The 27,826-nt window shown below is 41.2% G+C and overlaps 1 protein-coding gene across 1 annotated transcript in view; it reads left to right on the top strand.

Annotated features, from left to right (window-relative positions):
- RREB1 (ras responsive element binding protein 1) overlaps window positions 1–27,826 on the top strand; it is a 164,572-nt gene that overhangs the window by 51,121 nt on the left and 85,625 nt on the right. The window contains exon 4 of the mRNA XM_081324205.1: window positions 24,425–24,507. The gene's annotated coding sequence lies outside the window, so the exon portion shown is untranslated. The remainder of the gene's footprint in view (window positions 1–24,424; window positions 24,508–27,826) is intronic.

Here is a 27,826-nt window from a genome sequence, read left to right as displayed (position 1 = left end):
TCTTCTTTCAGATTCTGAAAAGTGGGTCCTGACTGAAGGGCTTGCAATCAGGACCATTTTGTGTCGATTATTTCGCCCCTTTAAGTTTTTGTTTTGTTTTTTAACCACAGTTCCGGAAAGTGCATTTTAAAAACTCACTCTCCTTATCAACTCTTTCTTTCCTTCTGTTCTTGCATCTCAATTTTAGGACTGTGTCAGCTGCTGTAAATAAGTCTACAAAAGCTGCTGGTCTGCTTTAAAAAAGAAAAAAAAGAAAAAACGAGAGCAAATGTGAGATTTCGAAGAGCCTACTAGCTTCTCTGGCCATGGAGATGAAGAAGCCTTTTCTTCATGTCATACTGGAAACTGCAGAAATGGAAATTGTGTTCCTCCTCAGCCAGGAGCCCATTTTGCAGCCTCAGTGAATTTCTGCATCCAAGTCTGCTATCAGTAGCAATTCCGATTTGTGATGATAATGGAGAACTTTTCCACTTTCTGCTTTATCATTCATGTTGGTTATAAGTTAAGCGATAAAAAAGGGAAAGATTTTAAAATCCATCCTCTAGTAGTGGCAGCCTCTAAAGCAATACTTATTTCTGACTTCTAAAATCTAAGCCCTGAATTTAGTTTTATTTAAACAAGTCTTCTATGGTTTCAGGCAGCAGTCTGCCATATTCTCTTAGCTTCCCAAATGAAAATCATCTGCTACCTAAGCTCAAATTTTCCACAGCTATCCATCTCTTCTGCTGGATGATGCGAACTTTATAAGGAGTCTAAATTATTGTCTCACTTGTGTTTATAGCAAGGGCTTGTGGTGATATAGATCAACGTTTCTCAATCTCAGCAATTTTTAGATTGGGGAATTCTGTAAATTGAGTTCCACACAATGTTGCTTAAAGTATCATGGAGACAAAAAAAGTCATTCCAGAATTGGTTAGAAAAGGAATGTCTTTCTATTATCTCTTTTTAAAAAATTTCTCCCCCCCCCCACCTTCCATTTATTGAAGAACTAACATGGCCTTTGGGAAAAAATAATAAATTCACCACTTTGAATTTTGTTTCTAATTTCTAAGGCAGCTACTTTCATTTCTCCCTCCCTCCCTTCTCCCAGTTTTGTGTTTGAGTCATTATTGACTCCTGGATTAGTAGTCCCTGCAGTTTTCTTGCAAGGTTTTTGAAGGGGTTTGCCATTGCCTCCTTCCTAGGGCTGAGAGAGTGACTCGCCCAAGGTCACCCAATTGGCTTCGAGCCTAAGGGAGGACTAGAAGTCAGTCTCCCAGTTTATAACTCAGTGTATTGTTGCACCCAACTGCCTCTTGCTTTTGTTCTAATGATTCCAAAAAGGGTTAGATTTCGATTCTTAGAGTTGGTTGTGAACTTTCTGAACCAATTCCTACAGAAACTTGCAATGACAGTGTCTTTGGGAATGGGACAAGCTTGACGCAGATTGATAACTGAAGGTGGTCATTACTCCTCTTAGGATCCCACTGTCATCCACACTCGGCAGCAAGTCACTTGACTGAAAATAAGGTTGGGTTCTGGATGAAATTACAGTGCCTTTAATAGCTAGCTGGTGAGAGGGAGTGCTGGTTCTGCTGTAACATCCTTCAAATTATTCTGTCAAGCTATCAAGGCAAGGGAGTCCTTCCTAATAGGGTTTGGCTCACTCACCATTCAACTGAGTTATATAATCTGCTAATCAAACATGTTTCAAGCTGCCTTGTTCGGTTATAGGCCTGTTTTATCTTCCTTTTACAAATATGAACAGAGCTGAGTGCATTTTTAAAGTTTCATTACATGGGAAACAAGTTTTTTACAGGAATGACTCTACTATAGGAAAAATATTGATAGAAGTAGTTTCCCCGCATACTGTGATTGTTAAACAGGATTTGGTAACTTGGCACAAGGATGTTTGTTCTTCACCCCAGAAGTGTGGGAGTTTCCCCTTAATTGGAACAAGCCACTTGTTCTTTTATCTTTTGAACTCCGCAATTTTTAATAGCAATTATAAATATATATTCTATTAATACCTCTTTGAACTATCCTCCCTTAAGAGTTTATGAATGGTTTTATATACAACTATTAAAGACTTAGGAACACGGTGGCTCAGTGGGTTAGGATGCTGAGCTTGTCAATCAGGTCAGCAGTTTGGCGGGTCGAATCCCTAGTGCCGCGTAACAGAGTGAGCGCCTGTTACTCGTCCCAGCTTCTGCCAACCTAGCAGTTCGAAAGCACGTAAAAATGCAAGTAGAAAAAGAGGGACCACTCAGGTGGGAAGGTAACAGCGTTCCGTGCGCCTTTGGCGTCTAGTCATGCCGGCCACATGACCACGGAGACGTCCTCGGACAATCGCTGGCTCTTTGGCTTTGAAACGGAGATGAGCACCTGCCCCTAGAGTTGGAAACGACTAGCACGCATGTGCGGGGGAACCTTTACCTTTACCTTTTTAAGAGTTTATATGATTGCCAGAGGGCATCGATTCTACCAATGTACTTAATCTGCAAATCTGGTGCTCTATGCTTTTTTTTCAAAAGACAAAATGCATGGTTAATTATGGATAAGTGGAAATATTATTATTCCCTGCCCCTCCTTTTTGGGAAGGAGCTGCCTATTTCTAATTGTATTTAGGATGAAGGAATTTTGATAGAATTTAGAAGGATCTGCTTTCTTATTTATTTATTTTGCCACCCAAAATCCAAATGTCTCTGGGCAGCTTATAACTAGAAAACCCAGCTCATTAAAAGAAAAATACAACAGAACAGAAGAGCAGAGTACAAAAACAACCGAAACAGAGCAAACCAAACCAAAATAAAAATAAATAAGTAAAATAAAGTAAAACCAAATCAAAAGGGACTTTTACAGTAATGGGATACCCCCAGATTCAAACAGCCAAAGCCACTTGGTCTTGTCAAAAGATGCAGAGGGAAATGGCCTTGAATGACAGGAAAAACCAAATAATGCTCAGATAAAAGGGAGTCCCAAGTCTGGAGCAAAAATGTAATGTGAGTAACCTCTAAGACAGGGGTGTCAAACTCAATTTCATTCAGGGCCGCATCAGCATCGTGGTTGCCCTCAGGGGGGCAGGTGGGTGTGGCCTGGGTGGGTGTGGCCTACTGGGTGGGCGTGGCCAGCTCTACATCGTTCGCATCAAGGGGGCCTGGGCAGGAGTGGGACAGATCTGAGGGTCTCTGGCGGAAGGAGGGTCTCTGGGCCAGGGTCAAGGCAGTGGGGGCCGTTCCCTCACTGTTTCCAGGAAGGCTTCGCTGGCCACATGAAACCACTTCGCGGGCCGGATCCGGCCCCCGGGCCTTGTCTTTGACATCTCTGCTCTAAGACATCCCTTGCTAGTTCACAGAAAGATAAAGGGAGGGAAGGGGGAAGCACATGTCTATGGAGATTCTCGGTCATCCAGGTCATAGTTATCCCAAATGTGCTTTTTTACGATGCAACTGGAAAAAACGAGAATGTCCAGTTGTCTCGTGAAAAAGCATCTTTGGGACACATTTATACTTGCAAGATTCTGTTACCACAGATTTACAATTAAGAGTACAGTGCACTGGTTTCCTGGTGTGATCTACCTTGATGGGCTGACAGGGCTGAACCCGAATCTGCTTCTCCCTCTCCAGATCCTCTCAGCCTCCAGGCACTACTAGGTCAGGAGTTCAGCAGCTTAACGTGACCAGCCAGGGATTGAAATGTATAACTGAGTATCATCCATTTGTTGCAACCTGACCCAAACTGGCAAGGGACTTTACTCAGAGGCTTCACGTAGGTTTTAAGCAGAAGGGGAGTGAACATTGAACCCTGTAGCACAACACCCATTGTCACGGATGTGATCTTTTTCTACTTATCAATTGAAACCAGCCACAGAGAAAGGAGGACAACCATTGTAAAATAGTATCTCCCACTCTCAACCCCCAAAGTCAGCCCCAAAGGATGCTGTGGTGAATGGTATGAAAAACTGCTGAGAGATCCAGGAAGACAAGCATGAACGCACCAATCTCATCCTGGCTCCATCTCAGATCATTAACAAGCATGACCAGTGGCATCTCTATACTCAGCCCCAGCCTGAAACGTAACTGAAATGGGTCCAAATAATCCACTTCCTCTAGGGTTTGAAGCCTGATTGCCGCCTCAAGCATCTTCCCTAAACCTTCAGTCCTGGATAAAACTTCAGTAGTTGTCCAGGACTGTTAAATCCAGTGATGTCTTCTTGAGGAGAGGGTGTACCACAGCCTCCTTCCAGGCTGAACGGATACCCTTCCCTCGAACAAATGGACACCTACTGCATGGACTCAACCACAGGTCTCATTGTGGGTAGCCTTAACCATCAGGAGGGACCTGGATACAACAGGTGGTTGAGCTAACAAATTGGAAAACTGTGCTCAGTTCCTTGGGAATCACAGCAAATCCAAATGATTTGATCTGCCAAATAGTGAGAACATTCCTCATGACGGCCTTGCACATGGTGCAGCATCCCAACCCCCCCCCCCCACCCAACCCCCAGCAAGGAATGGCTCAGCCTAAATGGGACCACTGAATATCTGCTGGCATATGCAACAAGGACAGAGAAATGAGAATGTTTTGCCAACCATATCTTCATCATCATCATCATCATCATCATCATCATCATCATCATCATCATCATCATCATCATCATGTAATTCCTAATGTGGCTTCTTAGTTGTGCTTGATTAATTCGTTCTTCTTATTTCCAAAACCCAGCTGGATCCATTAATTGCTTGGGGTAGACTAGTCTAACAGACCTTGATCCTTTGAAGTGTGGGGATGACACCAACAAGCCAAACAGCAATCACAAGCCACAGTAATAGAAATACAGCTATATACTCCAAAACCAGGTCACATTTCAACTACCGCAAGGCAGAACCCAGTTCTAATCTTCAACCTCTGATATGTAGCACTCTCATGACCTGAAACAGATCCAAGATTGCCCCTGAGCTACCCAAAACTCGATGTTGCCAGGTGGAAGATTGAAGTCCCCAAGAACCATAAGCTTAGGATCTCAACTTTCAGCCCAGCAAGAGGATCTGGCAGTTTAGGAAGGGTGCAGCAGGGAGATGGTAAAACACTAACAATCCCATCTGTTCCCTGAGCCCAACTTTGACCAGAGAATGTCACACCTGCTTATCTCTGGGATGGAACCTCTGAAAAGCCACACTGACTCATAAATGACAGCTTTTAAACAGTCAGTGATTTGGTATTTGTTTAGAACCCTCTTTTCCAGACCATTAGATGCCAAGGTATTGTGGTGGAGCCATGGAAAATAGTTGCATCAGACTCGGGATAAGGCACTAGCTTTTACAGTACTGCAAGATCACTGGGTTCTCAGAAATAGTTTCCCAGTAAACTTCCAATAAACGTGTCATGGCATGGTAGCTGTAGTGTAGTTTCTTCCCATGCTCCTCGAGGGATGTCAAGGAGCATGGGAAGAGCCTTGGTGGAGCAGTGGGCTGATGCCTCCTTAAGTAACACCAGCTGCCTGCAATTAGTGCAGGTTCGCATCCCACCAGGCTCAAGGTTGACTCAGCCTTCCATCCTTCCGAGGTAGGTAAAATGAGGACCCAGATTGTTGGGGGCAATTAAGCTGACTTTGTAATAATGCCGCTTGGGGTGTGTGTGTGAAAGCCCTAATAAGCAGGCATATACATAGAATGAAGGCTACTGCTAAGCTTGTAAGCCGCCCTGAGTCTTCGGAGAAGGGCGGGATATAAATGTAATAAAAATAAAATAAATAAATAAATGTCTGAAAAGCCCTAGCCCAGGAAGAAGAGAGAGAGACCTCAGTTTCTGGCTGTTTTATTCTGCTGTAAAGATGAGTTTCTGGGATTGTCTTTTCCCATGTTGTCCATGCGTCAGAGTTTGCCAGATGAGTGTCGAAAAGAAACTTGGAAATAACTGAGAAGGTCCCTTGAGGCTCCAAATTTCACACAACACAAGTGGATGGGTTTGTCATTTTAACTTTTAAGGCCTTCCCGTATGGGAAAAAAATTCTGCTGTGTTAATTTTCAATTTACAAGGGGACAATTGAGCTAAAGCATTGTTTCCTAATGTATGGTCCTTCTCCTCCATAGAAGGGAGTAGAAGTCCACTTCCCCGAAGTGGACTGTCTACAATCTCAGAACTCAGCACCTCCTTTAGCTGCATATGGTGCAAAGGATTTGTGCATCAATCACTATCCATCTGCTTTTCCATTGTGAAATCTGCCCAGGATGTAATTCTTAGATTGCTCTTACCCCTTGTTTGTTTGACAGACAGTATCTTTATAAAATAGTCATATCTATGCACGGAGCCTACTGCAGCAATATTTACATTCCCTTATGCACAGCAGGAATGCTTACAAAAAGGAATGTGGCACACCTAGAAGCTCTGAGTCGTTTCTTGGAGAAAATTTTAAGAGTTTGCTACATGGAAACAAGATCTTTAGGAGCAATCAATTCCATACCCCCACCCCTCCCTTCAGATTTATCCATAACTGTTAAGTGAAGCGTACTTCAGGAAGGCACCAGGACTGAAATGGGAGTTTGACAAACCTGGGGATGCTGAAATTACAGATAACCTGTGAAAGGTTGACTGGTTTTTGTGTCTGTGTCTGTGTGTGTCTTTAAACAATATTTGTTCAGTTTAGTCAATACAGTAGCTTCCAAGCTACATTCATAACTGGCTTGTGCTGTTACAACTTGGCAAATGTATTCCTGTGGGGATGAAGTCTGTGTTCTTAAAGAGCAAGTGATCTCCATTTTATGTGGGGTGATTGGAGTTGCTAAAATGCTGCATCGAATTGCCTCTGTGCAGTGTAAAACTAAGGCAATGGGAAAGCCCTTGTGACACCATTAGCTTTTTAACCAGATGTATAGGTTGCACGTCACACTTCACTACAGAGTTCTGACAATTGCAATGCTAAATTCCCACAGAATCCCAAAGTTCCAGGATACATAGGGATTTGTAGATGCATATTTTCAGTAAATATTAGGAGTGTGTGTGTGTGTGTGTGTGTGTGTTTGCACGCACTTGTGTGCGTGTTGTTGAAGGGACAAGTTTTTTTCCAGTAGTAAACAAGGATTTGTATACAGATAGTCCTCGACTTACAACAGTTCATTTAAGTGACCATTCAAATTTACAATGGCACTGAAAAAAGTGAATTATTTTTCACACTTATGACCATTGTAGCATCTCCCTAGTCATATGATCAAAATCAGAAACTGACTCATATTTATGATGGTTGCAGTGTCCCAGGGTCATGTGTTCACCTTCTGACAAGCAAAGTTAATGGGAAAGCCAGATTCACTTAATAATTGTGTGACTATCTTAACAGCTGCAGTGATTCGCTTAACAACTGTGGAAAGAAAGGTCATAAAATGGGGCAAAAAGAAACATCTCACTTAGCAACAGAAATTTGTGGTAGAAAGTTGAGGACTACCTGGTATAAAGCTTCTAAATAAAGTAAATCTGACATTCATAAATAGCAATACATTGATTTGTTAAATTGTTGGGCAAACCTTTCTTCATTGCTTAGTTGATAGTGTCCATTAGCACTAAGGAAAGAGTCATCATCGATTTTATCTAGTGGAGAAGTTGCAGTAACCTGTTTGATTGATTCTGGGCAGTTAAGCATACATTAGCCAATTTTCTTTGATATTCCCTCCCCCTTAAAAATAGTGGTTCTGCATTGTAGCCTTCCCCAATCTGCTGTTCCTCACATCTCATAGGCAACTGCTTGTATTATCTCCATCCATGTTGTCCATAAATGGTGGGTTATGTAACTTGATACAGCTGAAGGACGTCATATTATAGTAGGCTACTATACTACAAAGAGGGTGGTGCAGCAAGGTGAACTAGCTGTAAAGCCATACATTTTGAAAATGAATTAATTGAAGTAAATGCATTTATCAGATATGTTACTTGACACAATTAAATGATGGTTTCCTGCTTAAAAATTGTCTAATATATCCAGAATCTAATGTAATAAAAATGGAAACTCAAACCCCTCCCCCCACATATAGCAAACAGCACAAAAAGCATTAAAATAAATGAAAAAAACAAATCTTAGTAGCAATCTCAATTCAGATCTTCTAAATATCTCTTTTTGAAGCAACTTTAGAAATATTAAGTAAAGTGAGAGTTGATTATATTTTGAGGAAGAGGTATTTTACAAGACTAGTGGGAAAACTGAGATATAGCACTTAAGAACCTCCACCTTGCCAAAGTTGAGGGACACTAGCAAATTCTTCAAGCACACCTGGCCCAGGTGTGTTGAAACAGGATGGGAAGAAAAAAAAACCCAGTCTTGCAAAATACTTCAGTGCCAAGCCAAATAGCACTTTAAAACTCAAAAGCAGCACTTTGGATTGTACTCAGAAGTTAATACTGTAGGGATAGAGTTCAGGGCCTAAAGCACAGGTCGAATATATTCATGTCAGTGGGTACTCATTAGTAGCCAAAATTTGGCATTCTAGATCAGGGGTGTCAAACGGGCCGGACGTGTCACAAAGAAGCCACGCCTACCCCATGTGATGTCGCAAGTTTGACATGGCTGTTCTAGACCAATTGAAGCTTCCAAATAATTTTCAGAGATAGCTTTTTCATTGCGATAGGCTAAATGTTCCGTTTCAGGTAGGGCTGCAACCAGTGTACCAGCTGATTCTGGGTAGCAGTCCTCCTGGCCATGGCCTGTTTCTACCAATCTAACAGTAGCCATGAGTCCGGAAGGACCCAAAGTTGTTGACTTTTGTCAAGAGACAGTTACTAGAGACACTGAGGAACTTTAATGAGCAAGCAGAATCTCCGTTTGCTTGAGTTCAACATTATCCTGTTTTGTATCAGTTGGATCCTGAAAACCTCCAGATAGCTGTGCTTTCCAGGAGGTAATACCTTACCCTGAACTGACAGAGGGCATAGTATTGCTCCTTCTACTTTCAGGAGAATATTAAAGAGCAGGGAATGAACCCTGCAGCACCTCCCAAGTAAGCAACCTCTTGGCTTAATTCTTCTCCCCACCCTAATTGGAACCACCTACCGAGGAAGAAGTAGAATAGTGCTTTCAATTCCCAAAGCTTGCAGGTGGTCTAGAAGGGTAACATGCTCAACAGAATCATAATCTCTGTGATGTGCGAAAATGCTAGGAAGAATGCACTAGTCTAGTGGTAGGCAACCTTGGCTCCTTTATGACTCGTGGACTTCAACTCCCAGAATTCCTGAGCCAGCATGGCTCAGCATGGAAACCTCTCCATTTCCCCTCAGCATGGCTGGCTCAGGAATTCTGGGAGTTGAAGTCTACGAGTCATAAAAATGCCAAGATTGCCTACCCCTGCACTAGTCTATTCAGGTCAAAACAAATTCTGCATGCCCACATCTGAATCCTGATTGAGAAGGGTGACAACGATTCACTTGCTCTAGAATGTCCAGAAGTCATATGCTGGCTACAATCTTGGTGATTTTCCCTAAACAAAGTGTGTAGAGAACCACTTTGGTCTAGTGGTTAAGGCACCAGGCTAGAAAGCGGGAGAGACTGCGAGTTCAATCCTGCCATAGCCACAAAAGTCAGCTGGGTGACTTTGGATCAGTCACTCTGCACTCAGCCCTGCCCACCTCACAGGGTTGTTGTGCGGGGAAATAGGAGAAGGATGATATGTGGGATATGTTCGCCACCTTGAGTTATTTGTAAAAATAATAAACATGGGGGATATATGTGACAATCAAAAGAGGGCTTTTTAAAGCAGGGGAATGAACCAGGACTGTTGGCATTAATCCAAGTGAGGTATTGGTCACTTCCAGGATTCAATCTGGATCTCTGAAGGAGCCAGGAGGTGCAAGAATCAAGCACCCATGTGGACAGGGATTTATGATGGAGAATCCTGTCTGCGTTATCAAAGTCCATACGTCAGAAGGAATTTCAGATAAGGCAAGATGTTGCTGCAATCACTACAATGGGCTGTGCCCAGGAAGACTACACTACTCTGAGCGATGTTATTGGAAAAAATATTCTGCTAACTAGCCATAGCAGCCAGGCAGGAGGCCTCCTTTTTTTTTGCTCTCTAGAATCGTTCCTCTAAATTAAAAGCAATTATTGATTATTTATGGGGTATTATCCTTCTTAAGTTCCAAGTCCTCAAAAGATACTGAAAGTGCTGCCCCCATTTTTCAGAACTTTGAATGAGGAATGAGGAATTGTGTTGTTGTTTTTTCCCCAAAGTTATAAGATGAATTTGGAGATGTATTAGGCCTCCTAATTCTACACCAAGTAGAAGATTTCAGAGTAAGTTATTTTGTGACTTGGCTTGCATCGTTGGATTCCATGCCGGAACGCATAGTCCCACACGTGAGAATTCCAACGTGGAACGATAAACACAGCATAAAAAATATATAATGAATATTTTAAAATATTAACATATAAAGCAGAGTGACCTCTTCTGATGCTAAACGGTTTGCTTTTTCTGGATAATTAATATAGATTCTCTGGATAATTAAATGTAAAATTACAATCTTGAGTAACGCTCTGTAATGACCACGCTTGTAACCTAGGCAACAGGTTTGAGTATTTGGTGAAATGCAATTTATATTTTGAATAGTAGCTTTTTTTCTTATTCTTAACAAAGGAGGAGGAAAAACGAATTTAACTTTAGGGAGGAGGATAAAGATGGGGGAAGGATAGAGGAAGAACATCATAAGATTCAGGACAAATGAGCTTGCACTTTCTTGTTCCCCTTTTTTTCCTGTACAGCAAAGCTTTGAAAAACCTCTACACATATTCTAGCAGCGTTTGGTCAGAGAATTTGCCGTGGATTTGCAACTTTAATTGTTGTTTTTGTGAGTTTCACAGTTAGCCAGATGTTTAGACTGGATTTGGCATTTTTGTCCACCTATCCAGGCCTTCTCAAGGACCTCAGATAGACAGATGTTGTTTGATGATGTTAACAGTATTGTTGCAGGATGGAAGCTATTCTTATTTCCTTTTGCAATTGAATGATGGTGATTTTGTTAACGCCAATGGTGGTCAAGTAGCACTTTGGGTGTTTTGGGATTGCACTGCTACCTATTCCCATTTCTGTTGTGTCACAACAATGTGAAGTCACAGCTGCCATTTCTTTAGCTGGTGTTGGTCTTCATACACATCCAGTTCTTCCCAAGAACCTCCTAGGATGTTGTAATGTATTGGCATACTGTATGTGCCAATCTAAGCAGTGTGGCCTTTTACAACTAACTCAATGAGCAGATTTTCTCAGTGCCATCCAAGCTTTTTTGTTATCTGTGTCAATAATCACTGGGACCACCATGGCCCATAATCTTTCAGTTTCAGTTTTCAGATCTTGATACTTTGTGATCTTCAGATCTTGATTCTTTGTGCTCTATTTTATTAACCTGGGTATTGCCATATCCATGCTCACATTTTCTTCTTCTTTTCATCCACAGTTGTATCTGGTGCATTATGAGCCAAGAGTTGTTCTGTCTGTATTAGGAAACCCAAAGTATTTTAAACTTGTTCATTTTCTACTATTTTTTCGATTCTATGTTCCCACCAATTTTCCATTGCTGGCACGTGATAATTTTTACAGATGTTGAAGTGAATCTGCAATGTAGCAACTGTGTGATGTCATTGTTTATAATCAGTTTGTGTAAACCTTTTGCACGAGCTGAGTGTGTGATCTACTTTTTTCCCCTACCTCTTTGCACAATCTGCACTTTGAACCATTTGATGATTTTTCAGTCGCCTGGCAGTGAGATGGATGACATATAAATTTAATAAATAAATAGAATTTCAATTATGGCCTTGATTACATTAGTTCAGTCAGAGTAATCAGTTTGCATGCTGGTTGGATGCATTATTTCAGATCATGCTTTGAACATGTGATTATTATTATAATAAAGATTTAGTACAGTACTGCTATAGTTTGAATTGCTGACTAGTTTTGGAACAAATTATGTTTCTGAAATAATGTGTGCAGTTGTTAAAACAAAACCTTTATATCGCTTTGTTAAACTCCATTGATATTTCATTGTTTCTTGCTACAAGTCCATTAAAAGATATTTTGTGCCTCCATGGCTTTGTGAAATCACTGGCTGTTGTTTTGTTGTTTTTACGTGCCTTGGTATTTTAAGGCCATAGTTAACTCAAACTTCCTGATGGAGTAAAGTATGTTGCCAGGTCTTTTAGAGCAGGATGGATTCACCACCTACATTCTGGTCCAACCAGAGGTATCCACACAAGTGCAACCAATGCTGTCTTGATACTATACTCAGGAATGAAATGCAACCAAAAGGGGTCCAAATTATTAGCTTTCTCCCAGCATGACTCCCTTCTCAATAACGTCTTTTCCCCCACCCCCAAAAAAGGGAAAGTTGAAACCAAAAGAGGCAATTTGGTGTAGTAGATAAGATGCTGCCTGGGAACCAGGAGACTGTGAGTTCTAGTCCCACCTTAGGCATTAAAGACTTACTGGATGACTTTGGACCAGCCTAACTCACCTCACAGGGTTGTTGTGGGGAAAATAAGGAGGAAGGAATATTGGTATGTTAGCCACCTTGAGATGTGTATGAAGAAAAGGTGGGGTAAGTATCTAAAATAAAGAAAAGATGAAATATGTCTAGTACTGTTGAGTCCAGTGAGGGCTGCTTGAGGAGAGGATAAACCACCACTTTCTTAGTGCAGGTAAGACTACTTCCTCTATCAAGGATGAATTCACTACTGCTTGGACCTAATGACATGTTGTCTCTTGGGGCCTCTGACCAGCTAGCAAGAGATGGATTTACCCAGCAGGTGGTCCAATCATAGCCTCAATAACATATTCATTTCCTTAGCACCATCAAGCTTAAATTTCTTCCAGGCAAAGAAGCCATAGCATACTTCAGCCAACTCCATAGGACTTGTATAGGGCTAGTCTCCAAGTAAGAGCGAAACTGAGGAACTTTATTAGACAAATAGTCCTCACAGTGACACTTCATATATTCCATGCCCAGAGAGTCTGGATTATCTTAAACAGGGCCACCTGCTGGCACCCTGTAGACTTAATAAGAATGGAAAAACACCTCCATTTTGCCTGTCTTATTGCCATGAAGCAGTCTTTCAGAAAGGCTTTTGCGTAGACCAGACGTGTTCGATTTGCTCTTCACCCTCCTCTGTGACACTTTAGAGCAGGCATGTCAAACCTGCAACGTATCACGACTTTTTCCCCCATTCCAGCAATGGGGAGGGCGCGGTTTCGTCGTGATACATCCGGCCCGTGGGCCGGCAGTTTGACATGCCTGCTTGAGAGGTGTATCTTCTCTTGTTTCATTTCCTAGAGTTCCTATGAAAACCAATGGGATCTCCGAGACCATTGTTATTCTCTAATTCCAAGTGGTGACTAATGTGTCAGTTGCATCAGACAGGTTTTCTCTGAAGCCTGACAGAGTCCGTCAATGCCTGGAGCAGACCCAATTGAACAGGTCCTGTCTCCCTGTAGCAAGGAACAGCCATGCAGAACTCCAGGGCAATCAAAGAGTGATTAGACCTTGACAAGCGACTGATACAAACATCCCTAATATCCAGATCATGCTGCTATTGTCCCAAGGAAAAAACAAAAACAAATCACACTTCCATGTGCTGGATCCTCAGTGAATTGGATCAGGGTCATGGTAGCCATGAACCCCCAGGCCATCTATGATTTCACGCCCCAAAAAGGCAGGTGGAGGTGTCCCAGTATACAACCACCAATGTAGCCACAAGTTCAGAGAGCCCAGCTAAGGAAGCAGCCACACAGCAGACAGAGTATATAGCAGGCCCCCTCCTCCCCATCCATAGATCCAGCTTCACAAACAGGATCCCCGGTTATCAGCATCTCTGAAAGTCACCAGAGCCTCCCAAATGACACTAGCTACTCCACTGAATTGAATAAATTGCTAGTATCTTGACCTGTTTATAAGACTTATACAAGAATTCTGATTAAGTTTTGGACCCAAAGCATTGTGCTATTGACATCTGCTTATGAACAATTCATAGATAGGTGGCAGTTAATTTTAAGGTTGCCTGGTCTGAAAGAATTTAACATGTGTTTATGAGTCTGGTTGAAAGGGTCAGGAGCCACACACACGCCCTTTTCGTTTTGTAGCAAAAAACAGTACTCAGAAAAAAATTAGAGCTTAAAGGTGTAAGTCAATTAAGTCCAATGGCACCAGGCCCTTCCCTTTTGTGAGACGATGTGCGGTCGCATTAGAGAGGTCTGTACAATAACACTGCTTGGGCAAAACTCCAAAGCTCTCAATATGAACAATATTTACATAAGTTGAACCAACCACCTCCTTTAGGAGAGCTAGCAGGAAATCCAAAGACTGCTGAGTGGTCAGCAAAAGATAAAAACAGACAAGACCTGAGCTGCTGGGGGACTCCCTTGTACTGCTGGATGCAAACTTAAGCAACAACCAACTAGAATTCTCCTGCATTCATGGATTCAAAATGGACAGAGCCGTGCCTGATCTCAATTTATGCTGACTCAGTAGTAGTGTGATAGTGTCAGGGACACCAAGAATCTGTTGCACCCTCAAACCATTAATGTAGATGCTTTGCATAGAAACTACACATATAGCATTCTGTTCTGTAGTTCATGGATTGATTTTTGTTTCTTTTTAAAGGATTGGTAATAAAAAAAGATACTGTTCCCTCCTCAGTCCAACCCTCTCCGCGTTCGTTTAATTTTGTATCTGACTTTCCCGTTTAGTATAGTCTTTCTAATGATTAATGCAGTTTTGACAACTTCGTGGAACCACTATGTGAGAGACATCTGATCTCTATTTGTTGCATCCTTTCTTCAGGTTTTTTTTCTCTATCTCTCCCTCTGTTTTTTTCCTCTTCTTCCTTCTCATCCGTTCTGCTAGTGCTTTATGCGAAGGGGAGGATGGGAAATTCCAGCACATTTGTTACCAATTAAGCGGCAAGTACATTCTCAAAACGTAGTAGGTCTCACGGGTGGTGGTGGTGGTGGTGTTGTGTGTGTGTGTGTGTGTGTGTGTGTGTTGTTTTTGTTATGTTAGTGGGTACGTTTGTAAATGAAAAAGTTATCTTAATCTTATGTGACTCAGGCTGGCACGGCCGTTTTTTTGTTTCAATAAGCCAGTTAAGCAATTAGGCACCCCGGGGAATGGGTTATTATGAACTAATCATTCCCCTGAGTTCAGGAAGGTATGAAATATAGCCAGGATAAAAGTGCTTGACGTCTTCCAAGTGTGGTAATCCCCAGAATCTAGCCACATTCTTCTGAACTGCCCTACCGCTATTTTACAGCCTTTTTGCTCCTCAAGAAAGGAAATTTAATAAATTTCTTTCAGATCAGGATCACTACAACTCAGGGAAGATCTGCAGAATTGTTCCAATTTGACATAAGGAATGTGACCAGGATCTCTTTGTGGGAGAACAGCTGTGTTACTTCGTGGTGACAAACAAATCAGAGGGCATCTGGCAGCACATTTTCTGACTAACCCATCCTATTAAGAGGCATCAGTTTTCACGAGTTGCAACTTATTGCTTCAGATATTGTCAGATGCCTCTGATTTTTTTTTTTGGCAATACAAGTAGTCCTCAATTTATAACAGTTCATTTAGTGACCATTTGAAGTTACAGTAGCTCTGAAAAAAGTGACTTATGACCCTTTTTCACACTTACGACCATTGCTGCATCCCCACGGTCATGTGATTTATATTTGGATGCTTGACAACTGGCTCATATATATGACGGTTTCAGTGTCCATGTGATCAACTTTTGTGATCTTCTGACAAACAAAATCAATGGGAAAGCCAGATTCACTTAACAATGTTGCTAACAATGTCACGTGCAGTGATTCACTTAACAAATGTGGCAAGAAAAGTTGTAAAATGGGGCAAACCTCACTTAACAAATTTCTCACTTAGCAACATAAATTTTGGGCTCATTTGGGGTCGTAAATCGAGGACTACCTATACAGTAAAGGCAATGATAAAGGAGAAGAACGGTCCTTAAATAGCTCTGTCAAGCCAATTGAAATACTACAACATTTCTACAAACTTGAAACTCGAAGCTTGCAGCAATTTTGTACAAATACAGTTGACCTAACAAAGATATTGCCTTTGTTGGTTTTATTTCCCATTGCTAGCTCTTGGATCTGCCTCATTTGAGGAATATAGTCTGGAAATCATTTGAGCAACATTATTTGCTTAGCTACCTAAAAATGTAGTGCTGAGGCTACGAATTCCAGAAGACCATCCAAAGGAGGATTTTGTTTTCTGTGTTCTCCGTTCCCCCCCTCCCTCCCTCCCTTTATTTATATTCAGAGGTCCTTGAGTGAAAAAGTAAAGTGTTTCCAAGTAAGTAGTATAGGACTTTGCCTTCTATCACAAATATGGATCTGTTCTGGAGTACAAATCATACACTGGAGCAGTGGGCTTCCTCGTTTCTTGTTTCTTAATTTAGACATTGATCCTATGAAATGAGACTGCTGGCTTCAGTTTAATACTCAGCTGGTATGTTGTGCCACCTGTTTGCAGTGATTAAGATTCACCAACTACTTCATGATGTCATAGTGAGCACTTGGAGATGATAGCTTCATCTTTCTCCCACATCTTCTCCTGGTTAACACCTTGTAAAGCCAGTCAGCCCCCCCCCCTGCAAAAAAATGTTTAAAAATGCTCAAAAGTGCTTAGCCCACAAACATTTTTACCACCTCTTGAGTCTACATATTCTGTTTGGGTTTGGCCCCCTTTTGGCTTCAGATAGAAAAAGACAAGCTGTAACGAAAGAAGCCTGAATTGAATTTTCTAATTCTAATTTTTGTAAAAATTATCCCTGGGTGAGTCTTACTGAAAAGCCAGTTTTAAAAAGTTTTTCTACAAATAATGATTTAATTATTAATAGCACTCTCAGAAAACAATGCACTGGGACTTGTGTTTGAATGAACTGAGGATATTTCTAGGAAATACTTTACATGCTGTAAAGCCTGTATCTCTGAGAGAAAGATGACACAAGAGTTCATATCATTAGGAATTACCCATTTAATGTTGAACTGTAAAAAAAGAAGAGAATTGAAAGAATAGTCTGTGGCTTGCCAAAATTGCTTATAGTAGAAGAAAGTTACTAGACTTCTCAAAGTCCCAGATATGATGGGAATTACTGACCCAACTGGGGTAGCAGGTTGTGGAAGGCTGGAGTACACCTTGTTAGACACACTGAGATTGTAGAAGTAGATTAACTAAATTGAACAGTCACGATAGGGCAGACATGTAAAACACAAGGCCCGGGGGCCAGATCCGGCCCGCGAAGTGGTTTCATGCGGCCCGCGAAGCCATCCTGGAAACAGTGAGGGAACGGCCCCCACTGCCTTGGCCCTGGCCCAGAGACCCTCCTTCTGCCAGAGACCCTCAGATCTGTCCCACTCCTGCCCAGGCCCCCATAGGCACCCTTGATGCCAACGATGTAGAGCTGACCACACCCACCCAGTAGGCCATACACACTCTAGCCACGCCCACCCAGTAGGCCACGCCCACCCAGGTCACACCCACCCGGCCCCCTGAGGGCAACCGCAGTGCTGATGCGGCCCTCAATGAAATTGAGTTTGACACCCCTGCGATAGGGAAACAATATGTTACATTCCTGTGGTGTCCAGCATGCATTGTATTAGGTGCAGGTACCATAAAAGTGCCAGCTTTGTTTATGTCTGTTTCAAAGTAGAAGTCCGAACTTAGCTCTCTCCTGTGGAGAGAGTCGTCCCTTTCTGAGGATGCTTCCTCCCATGCAGATCACCTTCCTATGGGTGTACCTTGGTACTTACTCAACTGCTATGAAACTCATTGAATTTAGTACTCAGAGCATTATTTGTTCTCATTGTTTGTTTGGTACCCACAAGCTAGAACTTGTCAGTGTCAGCTACCTTGTCACTCACTACATTATTCCTTATCAGGAAAAAATGTTTGGTACTCATCGTTTTCGATACTGATCATGCCTCCCAGAATCAATTAACAATGAGTACCAAGGTACCACTGTAACAGGAGAGCCATAGAATTAGTGAGAAGACTGAACCCAGGATCTCCAGCTTCAAACAGTAAAGAAAGGCTGGAACTGTGCCTTCTGTACACTGTGTAGCATGAGTGATCTGTGCTCAGCCTTCAGGCAATCTCACTTTCCTAATTTGCTCAGGTTAATCATCCCTAGAGTTGTGCTAGCTTTCTAAAATCCTGAGAAGTCCTGTGCAACCATGAAGATCTCACAAGCATGCTAATCCAGCTCTCCAATTCAGTGTGGGATTGTCTCTGGCTTTGAAGCATAAGGCCTAAGTTCCAAGTACTGGTTCCAAGTATTTCTCGCTAAATTAATATTAAGAAAGGATACAGTAATTTTGTGGATGTAGGAATGAGCCTCATTTAAGTTACTGACTTTTATTGCATTTTGTATTGATATATGTGGTTAGGTTGCGGCCAACGATGCAACTGTGTATATGAAATGTATGATGGGCGATTGGTTTGACTCTTTTTCATACTATTGGGAAGGGGGACAGGATGAATGGCAATTACCCATCTCAATGAGTTGAAATTTTGAGACTTAGAAAGTTAGACTGGTTAACAAGAAATAGAAGGCATCCTGATAATTACTCGGGTAGTTAAAAACAAATAATGCTGTGCATATGTTGCTGGCATCTTAAACTCTTTTCCCAGTCAAACTCATCTTCAGAGGTGGGAGGAGTCTGCAATAAAGAGACAGCAGACTGGATCAGTTGATCACTGTGTATGTTGAAATTGTGATGTCAGGGAGCTGAAGACAAAATGATGTGGATGATAAGAGGGTGAGGGAAACAAGTTGGAGAGGCATTTGTTTAGGAGATGCCTAGTCAGTAAAGCCTCCAAGCAAAGAAACCCCCACAGATGAAACAGCTGAAAATAAGAGGGTCTGTTTCGCTCTTGACTTGAGAGGAGTGGCGCTCTGTAATAAATGACTGTGTGGCAGCTGTCTCCCAGCTTTGTCCCTTAATCCTGTCAGTAAGAGCAGCCAGGATTGCAAATGCTGCTTTCAAGTAGAATTCATTGGTCTTGTGTGTTTGTGTGTGTGTGGGGGGGGGGAAAATGAGGGGGTAGTGAGACGATGACTTTCTTATTGATCAGCAGGGTTTATATTGTGAAATTCTTTGGTTATTTTAAAAATCTCACGGGGGTTTTCCTCAGCTCCTATTAAAAGGGAAAAATACAGAGAATAAAATATTCCCCCAGTTTAATTTGCTTTTTCTTTTTCTTTTTTTTTCAAAAAAGTCAACATCAGTGTCACTGAAAGGTAGATGTGTTAGGGAGGTTTTTAAAAAGCCATAATCCTAGATTAGGCTTTTTTTTTCTTAAAGCAAATGTTAATTGGGGATGGGCTTGATTTTAAAACATGACGAGGTTTATTAATTTCTTCTTAATGAGTTCCTACTCATTTAAACAAGCCAATTTTGTTTCAGACACATCCATTTAACTAAGATGTATCTGAAATATCAACAAATGGTGGTTATTGATGCTGTTGTTCCTTGCTTTTCATCCCCAAGTATTTTCTATTTGGAACTTGAAAGATATTGTTTACCTTGTTTACATTAGAAGTTAGAGATAAAGCCTCCCTCAGGTTTGTTTGTTTATTGAATTTATATAGCCTCTTGTAACTCTGGGCAGTATGTTCAATTAAAACAAAAACAACCAGTATAATTTATCCAGTTAAAAAAATAAAAACCATAATAACTAAAAAGACAGGGAAGATTGCAATCAAACCTATACCAGCCTTTTTATGGGTGATGGCAAAACTAACTTCTGAGGGCCATCTGGAGAGCCAATAGGCTTGGGACCAACTTCACCTTGGAGGGGATGATGTTCCAAAGGGTGAGTCCCATGGCAGAAAAGGCTCTCTTCCTTGGTCTCGCCAAGTGGTTAAGTCTACCAACGCTTTTGATTCCATGATGTGTTTGTCTTGCTTATTGCAATAAATTACTAAATTGGTGTGAGGGAAGCAAAGCAATAGTAGAAGTGGAGTGGAAATTCAAGTGTCAACTAAAAGGCTGTATTCTACTTATTTAATGCCAAAATACACAATACACAAAAAAGACACAAAAAGAGGATGAAAATGCCGTGAAGGATGCTGAACTTCATAACTGAAAGCCTCTGTTTTTCACAGCTTCACTTCATTTGCTGGCTCTCCTTTTGACTTAATGGAAGTTTGACTTTCTCCTTTATTCCAGACAGTTCCATATTTGTTTTTGGAGTGAGTCAAAAATTGGATCACTGACTATTGCCACTTGAATATCTTTGCGGTCAGCCATTGGTCACTTGATTTGTATTTGGATGCTATTTGTAGTTCCTGGGTTGGAGAGGTTTTATTTTGGGGGGGAGTGGTGAGGTTTATGCATTGTTAATGAGCTTAAAGAGGCTTTTGATGGGGGAGTCTGAAGAAAATCAACGTTAGAATAGTTTGTGGAAAAGGGAAAACTTTAGAAGCAGCCCTTGCTTTCTCTTTGGAGATCCCTGGAAAGATTTTCCACAGAAAGATTTCTGGTTGAAAAGATAAGGCAAAAAAAAGAAAGAACTTGAAGATGATTAAAGATCATAAAAACAGAGAAAAGTGAGCATTGGTTAACACTTGCTGTTCTGTGCCTGAACACTTTAATTCCTCCCCTGTCAATTAGTGAGGAAAAATGCCTTAACTTAGTGTGTAAATAAGCTCCTACCATGTTGCTTTAATTGTGGAGAAAAGCCTCTTTGGCTACGAAGGTCAGAGTCAACCTTCCTCCCCTTGTTTGCCAGGCTCCTAAGCCAGGGGTAGGAAGAAAGATTCCCTCCCTTCCTCCTAGTTAGCAGGTGCAAGGAGCAAATGCCCGAAGAGAATTCTGACATCAATGAATTGCAGCTTTTCCTTCATCAGGGCATTACAGCTTCTTTAGTTTCCACTGTGGCTTAGCAAGAATAGCCAGACTGTTCGACCCTTGGATGCCCATTATGTTCCAAATCTTGGCATTTGCACAACCAATTGATGGTCAAACTGGGGCCTGAAAGCCATGAATGTGGCAGGGGCTCTCATTACATACCGGTACCCTGTGGCATCCCCCCAGTTCGTCCACAGTTGGGGTGCAGTGTTTTTAAAGCTATCTGTAAGAATTAGACTTGTGATACCACTGTTATGGTTTGCCTTCATCCTACCTGTTGTGTTCCTTTATCTGTAATTTGGCTACTTTCTTTCTAGAATTATCTGAAATATTTCAAAGTTGGGTCAGCTATCACAGAAAGGTTAAAGGTAAAGGTTCCCCCGCACATGTGTGCTAGTCGTTTCCAACTCTAGGGGCCAATGCTCATCTCCGTTTCAAAGCCGAAGAGCCAGCACTTGTCCGAGGATGTCTCCGTGGTCATGTGGCCGGTATGACTAGACGCCAAAGGCGCACGGAACGCTGTTACCTTCCCACCGTAGTGGTCCCTATTTTTCTACTTGCATTTTTACGTGCTTTCGAACTGCTAGGTTGGCAGAAGCTGGGACGAGTAACAGGCGCTCACTCTGTTATGCGGCACTCGGGATTCGACCCGCCAAACTGCCGACCTTCTGATCGACAAGCTCAGCGTCCTAACCCACTGAGCCACCGCGTCCCTATATCACAGAAAAGTTACAGCCTTCAAATCTGTACATTCAATACAGAGATCATTTTCAGGCATGGAAACAATTATTTTTGTTTGGTTTTCCTTTTTTATTTCAAAGTTTGCTAAAATATTTTTGAGCCTTAATTGCTCAAATATCACACTGTAAGTAAAAAAGACTGCAGTAAATATAATTGATTTCCTTCTACATATCCTAGCTAATGCTGTAAAAGGCTATTGTTACGAAGATTCTGACTTAGCTTTTTTGTGGATAAGGTCTCTGTGTTGTAATTTCTGTGCAATATAAATATATAATATGCACACACGCACACACACACACACACACACACACACACACACTAACATTCACTGTTCTGATCTTAGGTTTTGGTATATATCACATGTGTCAAACTCACCATGTCACGTGATGTGTCTTTTTGCATTGTGTCTTTTTGTCTTTTTGCATTGCCGGTATGATGAAACCGGCCCATGGGTCGGCAGTTTGACACCCCTGGTATATATGTTCTTATTATTGATGGATGATCAATAGCTAAATTAGCTATTTAAACATTGTAACCTTCAACAGTCCAGTAAAGAACATTTAGCTACAGACAACTGTTGATTTGCATTTTTCCTTCATTTTCCTGGGTTTTTTTTGGCTTCAGTCTCTTTCTTACTGCCTCTGCTACTCCAGTCAATAGAGATGAGTGGCTGAAACAGCTGCAAATCTCTCATTGCTGTGAGGGGTTTTTTTTGGTATTTTTTTGTATTCTCCAAGAGGTCCTGATGCAAGTTGCAGATAAATCCAGGTGGTTTTGCAGTGAGAAAGAGGAACTCTGCAATAGTGATAAAGAATAAACCGTTAAGGAATCTGTTCTGGATTAGCATTTTTGACATCAGATCTGTCTGATGTCAAAAATGCTAAATAGCATTATGTAAACAATAACAAGAAAATAGATGTGCTTCAGGATAGTAAGCAAATGTTGCTAAGGAACAGTGACAAAAAGTTGCAAATACTTTATGAAGTAATATTGAAGCTGAGTTGACAGTGTAGAACTCTGAAGATGTTAAGGCCCTAGTCCAGCCCAGATTTCTCCTCTCAAAAGCAAAATAAATAAATAAATAAAGGCTGTATATTGGTTTTTCAGGAAACCAGAAAGCCTTAGAATTAAATCCCCAAATGGTGTGTTCACTAAAAGCCTTTGCAAGGCATGTAAACATTTGTAAACACACATAATCCAAGGAATTGTTTCTTTTCACAGAAGAGGCAACAGCAGTGTTTTGCCTTGACGTTAAAGGGGGATAAGTCTGCATCTGGTTGCACCAAAGGAACAATAAAATGTGTAAGGAAAGCAAGTTCTTTTATATGTCCCCATTAATTGCTGCAGTCTAGAGTGTAAAGGACTAAGAGAACAGAGTGTTTGACTTTGATAAGTTGTTGCCTGAAGTAGTGGTGTGTGCATTTGAAATTCTAGTGCTGTTCTAACTTGTGCAGTCCACGATGCTGCTAGCAACCCTACAAACTCTCTCTCTTTGAAAACCTTGATTTCTAGTATGCCTGGACATGTTCTTAAAAGCAGGCTGAAATGGGCCAAACCCTTGTTTTCTGGCATTCTCTTAGCAGATAAAGATAAGTCTGACAGTTGATTGAACAGTACAGGCTGTGAAGCAACATGTTGAGTGGAAGCCGCTTTTCTTTATGGACTCAAGGGAGGGACTCTAATACTGTGTAATTGGACTGGTGTTACATATATAAGGTCTTAATTTCCATTTTTTAATCTCTTTGATTTAAGGGAACATTGGTAGTAGAACTCCTGTTGTTTTGGAAACAATAAAATGTTCAAGTTGTCTCTTTTAAAATGTATTGGGCTACTACACTTTCTGCCATCATCTGTAAATGCTATGGATGAGAGAATCAACAGTTTTATCATTTTACTTATAAATTCTAAGTAAATTGAATTGAAAAGAAGGCTGATTTATTTTAAAAAAATATTCTCCAGAGTTTAGTTAGGTTAATGTCATCAAGAAATGGAACCTAGCCTGAGGCTGTGCATCAGAAATATTCATTGATATAGGGGCTACTTTGAGGGGGTGGCATAAAATGGTTCAAAATGCATGAACCAAATGCTGTTTTTCTTTAAAATAAATAAGAACAGGAATGTGATGCTATCTTTTGCCTATGTCCTTCAAGTTAGTGCTGAAATTTTTGGAAAATGTATCTTGAAGATACGAAAACGTCTGAATTCCAGAGGTGCAGTGTGGGGTTTAATTTCTAAAGCCTCTTATTATCTGAGTTACTTGTGAATTTATAATGTCAGTGAAAAATATTTGGCATGTTTTGCTTGTACTCTGCTGGTACAAAAAAGATGCACCAAGTACTAGGCACTAATATTTCTCAATTATTATTATTATTTGGCTTAGATTATCAAGTTTTCTTTTCCATCACATTGTAGGTCTATCCCAAACAGCTGTTCTCTAAATATTTGCAGTGCTTGTATATTACATCCTTATATGGCTGTAAGCTTTACAAATTGCTGTTGTAGATTTCAAAGTATGAACTCCGGTAGCTGATTTTTTTTTGGCTAATAGAAAAACAAATCATAAACATTGTGCGGTTCTGAGGCAGGTGTCATTTTCCTGTGGGCTTTATTCCGAGAGCTTTGCCAATACTAAATTAAAACAAATCAGTTTAATTTCCCTATAAGTCTGAAGGAAAATGGCCTGTGTACTGAAAAAAACCCAACAAGGTTCGAGTCATCCAGTGACTTAAGAGGTGGTAGACATGTACGTAATACACTTAGCAAAAAATAAAAATAAAAATTATAGACCCTTATCTTTTTCATTTTCTCTTTTCTAGGCAGTTTTTGTAGTAATCCTTCATTTGTGCTGACATCATCAGGACTCAGTTTACACCAGCAACTCAGAATTCACATTTTAAAGGTTAGTTTGGATCAACATGGCTTCTTTCTCATCTCTCCCCCTTCTCCCCCTCCCCACCCTTTTTGAAGTTCCTGTATCACTGTCTGACGTTATCCTTAATCCTCCGAGCTCAGCAGAAAGTGGAAGCAACCTAGGCTGCTGAGTGATTGCTGCTTGGTTCAGGTGGCACGGGAGGGAGCCTATTTTTGTGCTGGCAGGGCTCACTAAAAACAGAACTAGAGAAGGGATTGGGAGTGTGTGTGAGTGGATGGAGTAGCAATTTCAATGGATTAACCTGTAAAGCAACATGACTAAGCAAGACTCATTGTGAAAACACACATAATTGCCAGCCAATGTGATGCGAAAGATAGCCCCAACAATTCTGAGGGGAACTAGGTGAAAGAATTCAAACCTACAAAAGGTGAGTCCCAAACTCTTAGTCCTACTAAGCCAGAAGTAATATACAAGCAATAGTTATTCCTCTTTCCCATATAAATTCTCAGTCCAATGATCCAAAAGTAATTTACTGTCAATAGTTATTCCTCTTGACCATATACCGTCTCTAAGGGGGTAGGGTCACATCCATCTCATGTATAGCTGTGAAATCTTTAGTGTATAATTGGAGTAATGGAACCTTTTGTTTGCACACTACTCTACTACGAACACTGCCTTGGCTATTGCCAGGATCAGGCAAATGGGGGAGGACTTATAGACTATAATGGATGTGAAGCTTTATGATGAAATGCTCCTCTCATTTTTACCAAAGGTTAACATATTCTCCTGAATGAGACATTTACTAGCATACCGTCTTTCCACTGACTGTGAACAGATTTCAGCAATCGGTTTTTCCACAGTTGTTTTTTTTAAAAAAAAAAACATGTGGGGAGAAGTGGCAGAAGTGTAGAACAAATGCTTGTAAAAATGTTTGTGAGAGAAAACCCCTTTTACTCTTGAGTTTTCTTGGGTTCCTGAGATTATAATAGCAGGCATCTCCTTGTTCTCTCTCCCCTCCCCTGCTTTAAAGTTGGTTGAATAAAATAACAATGTCCATAGATTAGCCAAACAAGCAAACAGAAAAGTATTTCGGGGAAAGGGTGTAATATGGTTCAATATACAATTTCGCTTCTGCAAATATACGGAAGTAACAAAAAGAAATAACCCAAACTATTATTTCAGTTGCACTGATTGGGTCTTGACGCATGAGACAAAACAGCCACAATATCTGAGATTGCTGGATGCTGATCAAATAAAAATGATACATAAATACAGGTAGTCCTTGACTTATAGCAGTTCACCTATTGACCACTCAAAGTTACAGCGGCACGGAAAAAAGTGACTTATGACCCTTTTTCACAGTTACGACCTTTGCAGCATTCCCCATGGTCACATGATCAAAATTAAAATGCTTGGCAACTGATTCATATTTATCACGGTTGCAGTGTCCTGGGATCATGTGATCACCATTTGTGACCACCTGGCAAGCAAAGTCATTGGGGAAGCCAGGTCCACTTAACAACTGTGATTCACTTAACAGATGTAGCAAGAAAAGTCGTAAAAGGGGGCAAAATTCACTTAACACCTGTCTCACTTAACAGAAAGTTTTGGCTCAATTGTGGTTGTAGGTTGAGGACTATCTGTACATAAACCATAAATACATTAATCAAATACATAAATACATTAATCAAACCTGGTCAATATTTTTTTATTTTAAAAAAGGAAGGGAAAATGAATTTGCTCTTTAGAAATAAATCAAAACATAAAATATCTTCCACATAAGAGATTATCAAGATATTGAAACATCTTGGAGGGAAACAAAGGAAGTGGGCCATGGTCTTTGGAAATAGACTCAGGGTGGAAAAGTTTAATTTATATTAATGTAGTTCTGTGAATGCATTTGGGAGTAAGTCACACTGAACTCTAAAAGTGACTTACTTATGAGGAAATATATATAGGATTAAAGGGTGCTTAGTATAAAAGTCTGGTGTTCTCTTCCGGTGGCGACGCGGCGCCGAAGACAGCCGCCTCCGGGCTGTCCGCTCCGCAGCTGTGTTTATCCACCTAAAACAGCGCCGATCAGCTGTTTAGGTGGATTTGAAGCCCCCTCCTCGGGAGAAGAGGGGGTGAGGCCCCAGGTAGGGGTTGAGCTCTCCGGGGCCGCCTGAGCTGAAGGTTTGGGCGGCTGAAGGATTGAGCCCCCCCGAAGCCTGGGTTAGCTCCGAGCTGTGCAGCGTCTCTGCTCCGTGATTTTTGGAGCAGAGCCAGGCGTTAGCAACCACCCCTGCCAGAAGGAAAGACTTTCGAGTAATAAGGTGCAGGCAGAGCGGTACAAGAGGCCAAGGTGAAGTGGACTTTTATTTTTACTTCCTAGCTCAATGGATTTTATAGCTTTAAAGTGAAAGTACGCAACAAGTGAAAGTGGGAAAGATGGCGGCTAAATCTTCCTCTAAAGTTCTTCGGAGTGCGGGAACTTCCCCGGTGCAACAGACTTCGTTGCAAGCTCTGCTTCCTCCTGCACCTCCTCTGGCATTGACGCTTAAGGACTTACAAGATGCCTTTGCAAAGCAATCCCAGGTAATGTCAGATATGATGGATGATAAGATGGCAAAGCTGGAGGAGAAATTGGAGAAATTGGAGGAGAGGATGGAAGAGAAGTTTAGTGCAATGAGGGTAGACATTTTGTCTACAATTGAAAGCGTGGCTGAATGTGTGCAACGTTTGGATGAAAAAGTGGAGGATCTTAGTCAAAAGAACTCTATATTAGAAGTAAAGGTACTAGAGAATGAAAATATAAGGGATAAAATGGACGGAGAATTGAGTCTTGTCCAGTACCATCAGATGCAGTATGCTATTAGAATCAGGGGCTTAAAAGAGAATCCTAAAGAAGACTTAAAGCAGCTGATCTCTGAGGCTTTGGAAGCAGTACTGGGCCATCCAGCATCTGAAATAGAGGGAAACATGGATAAAATCTTTCGTGTAAATTCATGGATTGCAAGGCAGAGGAAGCTACCTAGAGATGTGGTGGTCTATTTTACAAAGAGAGCAACTAGAGATGAAGTTATTCAAGCTGCTTATGATACTAAATTTGTGGTTGCTGAGCAAGAAGTCCTGGTTCTAAAAGAGATTCCTCCAAAGATTTTGAGGAGAAGGAAAGATTTTGCATTCCTTGCACAGGAACTTACCCCTCTATCACTCCTGGAAGCTGCAAAGGGATTTGGAGAGGGAAAACCTCAAGAGGCGGAAGGTGGACAGACAGAGGAGAATGGTGCTGGAGGGGATCAAACTACAGCTTCATCGACTGCTGTTGGAGAGCAGAGGTTGACGCGTGCCGCCTTAAGACGAG

The sequence above is a fragment of the Vipera berus genome, assembly GCF_964194415.1.
Source record: "Vipera berus genome assembly, chromosome: 3".
Taxonomy (NCBI): domain Eukaryota; kingdom Metazoa; phylum Chordata; class Lepidosauria; order Squamata; family Viperidae; genus Vipera; species Vipera berus.
The sequence above is the reverse complement of the archived record's forward strand: the minus strand, read 5'-3'. Positions and strand labels throughout refer to the sequence as shown.